The sequence below is a fragment of the Periplaneta americana genome, chromosome 3 (genome assembly GCF_040183065.1).
Source record: "Periplaneta americana isolate PAMFEO1 chromosome 3, P.americana_PAMFEO1_priV1, whole genome shotgun sequence".
NCBI lineage: Eukaryota > Metazoa > Arthropoda > Insecta > Blattodea > Blattidae > Periplaneta > Periplaneta americana.
The window spans coordinates 30,316,271-30,322,279 of record NC_091119.1 but is presented as its reverse complement, the minus strand read 5'-3'; positions in this window follow the sequence as shown (position 1 = coordinate 30,322,279).

Sequence of the window (6,009 nt, the reverse complement as noted above, 5' to 3'; positions counted from 1 at the left end):
AGTACTTATCAATGTTGCCAACATTAATAGAGATGCAGTTTGAAATTCTGTGTGTGATCTGTGGTTGAAATTGCTTTACCATTAATTTCATGAAAATTGTAAATATAAAAAATTGAGGAAATTAAACATTTCTCTTACTCTTAATGATATCCTATACATTCACTACTTTCGCATTCTTACTTCAAAATTTTTGCGATAAATATTTCTAAAAAAAAAAAGTTGTTTGTTGGAGCCTTGAGAAATAAAGTATCATCCCTGTGTCTTGAGGAGGACACATTTTCTCATTGTACGGTAGGCTTAATACATTTTACGCGTTTTGTAACAGTTTAGATCTACATAATGTAACCAAACGTTTCGTAATTGTTTAGCCTCTTTCTCGTGTAAATTAATCTTTACACTTGCCGTATTATATTAGGCTATATTTAATTTTTAAGTGCAAGTCAAAAGACGCGCTATGAGCCTGACCTACGTCACAAAGAAAGAAGCGTAGCTAACGAAAAGGAGCGTGGTGAGCGAAATAAGGGGTTTATTATTCTGTAATGCGAATTGTTATGTGTATATATTAAAACTCAGAACATCGACTACTCACCACTATCTAAAAATTGCACCTCTGTCTTATTGAAGTAGGTTAATTGAGTCTGACAGAGACAGTGAGCGGATGTTTTTAATTTCAGCATTGTGAAAGATTTGTTTTTATATAAATAATGTCACACTCATCCCTTTCTCCCGCAAGTACGCTTCCAGGAATTGAAATCGTTGTCGTAACGGCCTTCGGGCTCAGATATAATATTCTTTGTCTACTGTACTGAATTCATTGACTGCAGCAGGGTCGCCCATAGAAATTGTGTCCTCCACCAGGTCCTCCACAAACATTTGTCCTTTTCCTTCGTCAATATGTTAATGAATGTTGAAATTATACACCGTGTTCCTTTCAAACCTCCCAGATTTTAATTAATCATTGCTAACAATTATGAAATGAGACTGCTATTAAAAGAAAGAGAAACTCAAAGAATTGTTATTTCAGTTGTTTGAAGTTAATTCATCTGTCATATGTTGGGCAACAATGACATAAAACAAAATGGCGACTCCGCAGCAACGCGCAAACTGTTTTCTGGTATGCAGAGACGAAATCAATAATTACAGTGCAAAGAAATTACCGGAGAGAATGTGGAGGAAATGCACCTGATAGGAAAACCATTAAGGCATGACGTGAGAATTTCTGGCGACTGGAAGTGTTATTACTTATTTGAACAGATAGCGAAGATAACAGTCAGTGTCGCTAATAGTACATATAAAATTCAAAATTCCAACCCCCTCTAATTATTGTAAAAACGTTAGATTTAGCGGAAAACCACTAGCACTGTCAATTGAGGCGCTCAGCGCACAAATGGCGCAACCCAAAAAATTGACATATTTAGTTTATTGCTTTATAGAGCTCCTCATATTGTTTTCTTCAAAGTGTAAATCGGCCTAATCCTCATTCCCAGTTTTTCCATAAAATTTCAGCACAATTATTTTCGTTTGTGTATCGCATTTCGCACACTGTTGCAAAGAGGTAAAGTGGAAATATAATTTTGTGGGCTGGGCCATTTGTGCGCTGTGCACCACAATTACGATAATAATTCATATTTGATCTACATCATCATTTTCCCAAATATGTTTTTTTAGCAATAAGTTCACATATCGAGAACTAGCGGAACTATCTCAAAGTTTGTCGATTTGTTATATCTTTGGTCCTGACTTATCCCGTAGCTAGAAAGTTCGCTTACACGATCAGAAAATTGGAGGTCAGATATCTTTGAATGCCAGTGTACGTATTTTGACATACGTCTGTCTGGCTGTCTGTGCACAATGATTTCTCTTAAATCATAATACAGATATTTTTCATATTATCCAGTATTTACGAGTTAATTCATCTAGGGATGATAATGTACTTGAAATACACCAGTATCGGTGCCTAACAATTTTACTCAATATTTAATGAATGCTTATTAAAAACATTATAAAAGGTTTCTGGACTATTTTGTCCTATTCCTGTTTCTTCCATTCTCTTTGGATCTTACATGGTCTTATCGTTCAGTAGTGTATTTGTGTGAATCATTTTCTAGTAAACCATCAATTTCAACCTACAAAACAGGTAAAGCCCAAATTGTACTGGTATTTCTGTATATTATATTATATTGTGTTCAAATTTTAGTTTTTCTCGTCTGTCGGGTATCTTTGAGAAGGAAAGTTGAGAGGCTTCAAGTTGTCGGAACTCTTTTTGACCTGTTACGTCTACATTAGACTTAAATGAATACGTAGGAAAGAAGGAATTTGGTGAAACGGAAATTACACTGACATCATTAGTATTCGGTCGCTATGGAAATGTTTACTTCATATGCGATAATGCTATAACTCAATAATGTGGACGATTCCATTCCTATATAGAAGGGGAGTCTGCATATATACGAGTACATAACACGTGGACGATTTTGTTATAATCCATAGGATGGATTGCAATATATTAAAAAAAAAATAATGTTATTCAGTTGTGGTTTGACATGGCCACAAAATAGACTAGTGCACAAATACATGCTAAACTATAGAAAGTTAATATACGATGGCTGTTCAATAAAGACTGGAACTAATGCTCATTTATTATGGAAGATTATCATACAGACTTTTTCCCCCCGTCAAAATATAGAGTGGACCGCTCGAATGTACCTAATTTCAATTGTATGTGACTGGTAAACGGTTGAAGATAGAAACCTACAGTAACGTTTATATGAAAGGAGAACTCAACAAGTTTCGATATGCACATCACCATATCTCTACGTGAATTCCAGCTGTCACTGTGACGATATCGAGACGATCAACAATTTCTTGCCATGCACGTTGGAGCATGTCTTCTGGAATGCTCTCAATAGCCTCTATGATGCGCTCCCGAAGATCACGAAGGTCTCTGACTGGGGTGGCGTACACTTTATCTTTGACGTAGCCCCAGAGAAAAAAATCGTATTGGCGAATTTCCACTCGCTTGGGTTTGTCATTCGGCTCCAGACATTGCATTAACTGCACTTTGTATGCGTACAGTTTGAGACGTTTGTGGACAATTCGTTGCAATGTTGATTTTTGGTACTTGAGGTTCCCGCGAAACTCTTCTTAATGACTTCCGCGGGCTTCGCTCATACGCGGCTTGAACATTTTTCGTCGGATGTTCTACGACCGCCACCATGCTTCTTCAACACCGATCCTGTAGCTAAAACTGTACCGTGCCACTTCTTAATCCTTTTAACAGTTGGAGCATCATGGTTAAACACTCGCCGATACTCCCTCTGAACTCTAACAATTGATTTAAACTCCGCATACCATAACACAGTTTGCTCTTTCATCTGCTGTGTCGCCATTTTGACAATCGATACAATCTACGAAAATAAACCGTGCCTGCGCACCATCTACCGACAGGATTCGAAACTTGTTGAGTTTTCCTTTCATATAAACGTTACCGTAAAGTTCTATCTTAACCGTTCACCAGTCACATACAATTGAAATTAGGTACATTCGAGCGGTCCACTCTGTACTTCTCCCCAATGTAATGCACTTATCCCATCTCTTCTGCCATTCCTGGAAGACGTGCATGAAGCCATTCCTTGACATCCTCTTCAGAGTCGCCTCTAAAGCTTGCACTGCCTTGGTCTCGGTGTCGAACCGACGTCCCATAAGGTCCTTTTTGGCCGTGGGGTTTAGAAAAAAGTCACACGGAGCCAAGTCGGGACTGTAGGCCGGATGGTGTACCGTAGAGATGCCTTGTTGTGCCAGGAACTCGGTAACAGTAATGGCAACATGAGACCTGGCATTGTCGTGATGGAGCTTGCACTTCCCAATGAGGTTCCTTCGTTTTCGGGGAATGTGATGTTTTATCAATTGCTTCAGGACAAAATGTCCTGAAGCAATTGGTAAAGGATCATGGGAGAGAAGAATATACTGTACTCCAGCCACGAGAAAGTCTCTGCGGAATGAGACGAAGCGGGGTAATGCTGTGAATGAATTTTTATTTTATTTTTTATTTATTATATTGGGTTAATTTACGACGCTGTATCAACATCTAGGTTATTTAGCGTCTGAATGATATGAAGGTGATAATGCCGGTGAAATGAGTCCGGGGTCCAGCACCGAAAGTTACCCAGCATTTGCTCGTTGAATGTTGATGTCATAAGATGTCATAAGGTCACACACGTGGGTACTCGTGTCTCTATTGGCTAACTCTCACAGCACAAACAATAACATTCATACACATATTTATACTATCCTAGTTACAAAATTAGATCACTGTTAATCTCCTGGTCTTTTAATCCCTTCATACAGGAAATAACATATGCAGGAGAGCGCATGGTTTTTAAACTGACGTTATAACGGTAATACTGTATAATCTATCTACTTCGCTCCAATAGATGACGCAATAATAAGCACATTCCTTTCACGGTTGATCTCCTGGTTGGAGGACAGTATATTTTGCAGTACGCGACTGTAGACAAGAAAGTTTATATTCCTAATGAAACAGCTATGATGGGTGTACGCATTTTCGTGTCACCCTATTGTATATTTCTTCTTCCTAAAGTATAGGTTTCCTTCCTTGACGTCAGAATCACGTCACGCAGTTCCTCTGCCACTTAACTGGATTATCGTCGCAGTAACCTCTCGGTGACATTTCATCTTCGACCCAATGAGGAGGACCAGGAAATCAGCAGCAAGTGTCTGCCCTTTGATTTTAATTGAGGAACCATGAAACACGTTTGCTTTAATCTGTAGGTGAGGACAAATATACGCAAAGCACGGATGCTATTAAATGTCAAATATTTTCTGAGTAGGCCTATACTTATAGCTAGGGCTAGGATTTTGATGACCTATAAATCACAAAAAAATGTCCTAAAAACAATGCATTTATGACCTAAAAATCTTTAAAAAATACCCTAAAAAATGTCCTAAAAATTGATCTTACATTCTAAAATTGGCTTAGTAGGAAAAGGAGTTTTGTGATACTTAATATTTAGACTAGTAATTAAATTAAATTCTAGTTCCAACATTTAAGTTTATTTAATTTTACATATTTTTTTCTAAGTGGTACACTTTAATTAATTATTTCACCTGATGTAGTTTCCATGTAGCCCATCACAAGGCCACTCTTACACGGGATTAGCAAGTATAGAGGAGTCTATATTCAAGCGATGGTTGGACTGATCTATTAAATGGGGTGTACTACTTTAAAAGGACAATATTTGTGTAGAAAAACGATTAAAATATTATACAAAATAATGGGTATTAGCCACCGGCGTAACTCGGTCGGTTAAGGCGCTTGCCTGCCGATCCGGAGTTTCACTCGGGCGCGGGTTCGATTCCCGCTTGGGCTGATTATCTGGTTGGGTTTTTTCCGAGGTTTTTCCCAACCGTAAGGCAAATGTCAGGTAATCTATGGCGAATCCTCGGCCTCATCTCGCCAAATATCATATCACTATCACCAACTCCATCGACACTAAATAACTTCGTAGTTGGTACAGCGTCGTTAAATAACCAATTAAAAAATTATGGGTATTAATGGATAAAATATGTAGACAAAATATCAAAGGAAATGAACGTTATTTTATATTAATAATGGGGATTTGTGGCCAAAATTAAATGAAACTGCCTCAAAAATGTCCAAATAACACAAAAGATGCTCTTACGAGTTGAAAGAGACAAAAAATGCAAAAAAAAAAAAAACCCTAAAATGTGTCTCAAAACACTCAGCTTATCACATAACATATAAATACTAAAGCGACTATGTTTCTGGCTTACTATAGAATAGATGCAATTTCATCAAAATCCTAGCCCTACTTATAGCATAGCAAATTAAATACCTTTATTTTAATTTACTTTAATTCATATCTCACTAGTAGGCCTACCACAATTACAATTGAGAGTATAGTTACGAGATGGCATGCGACATATGAGGGGCAAGGGTTGTTACTGCTGACTTATCTGAGATGAACG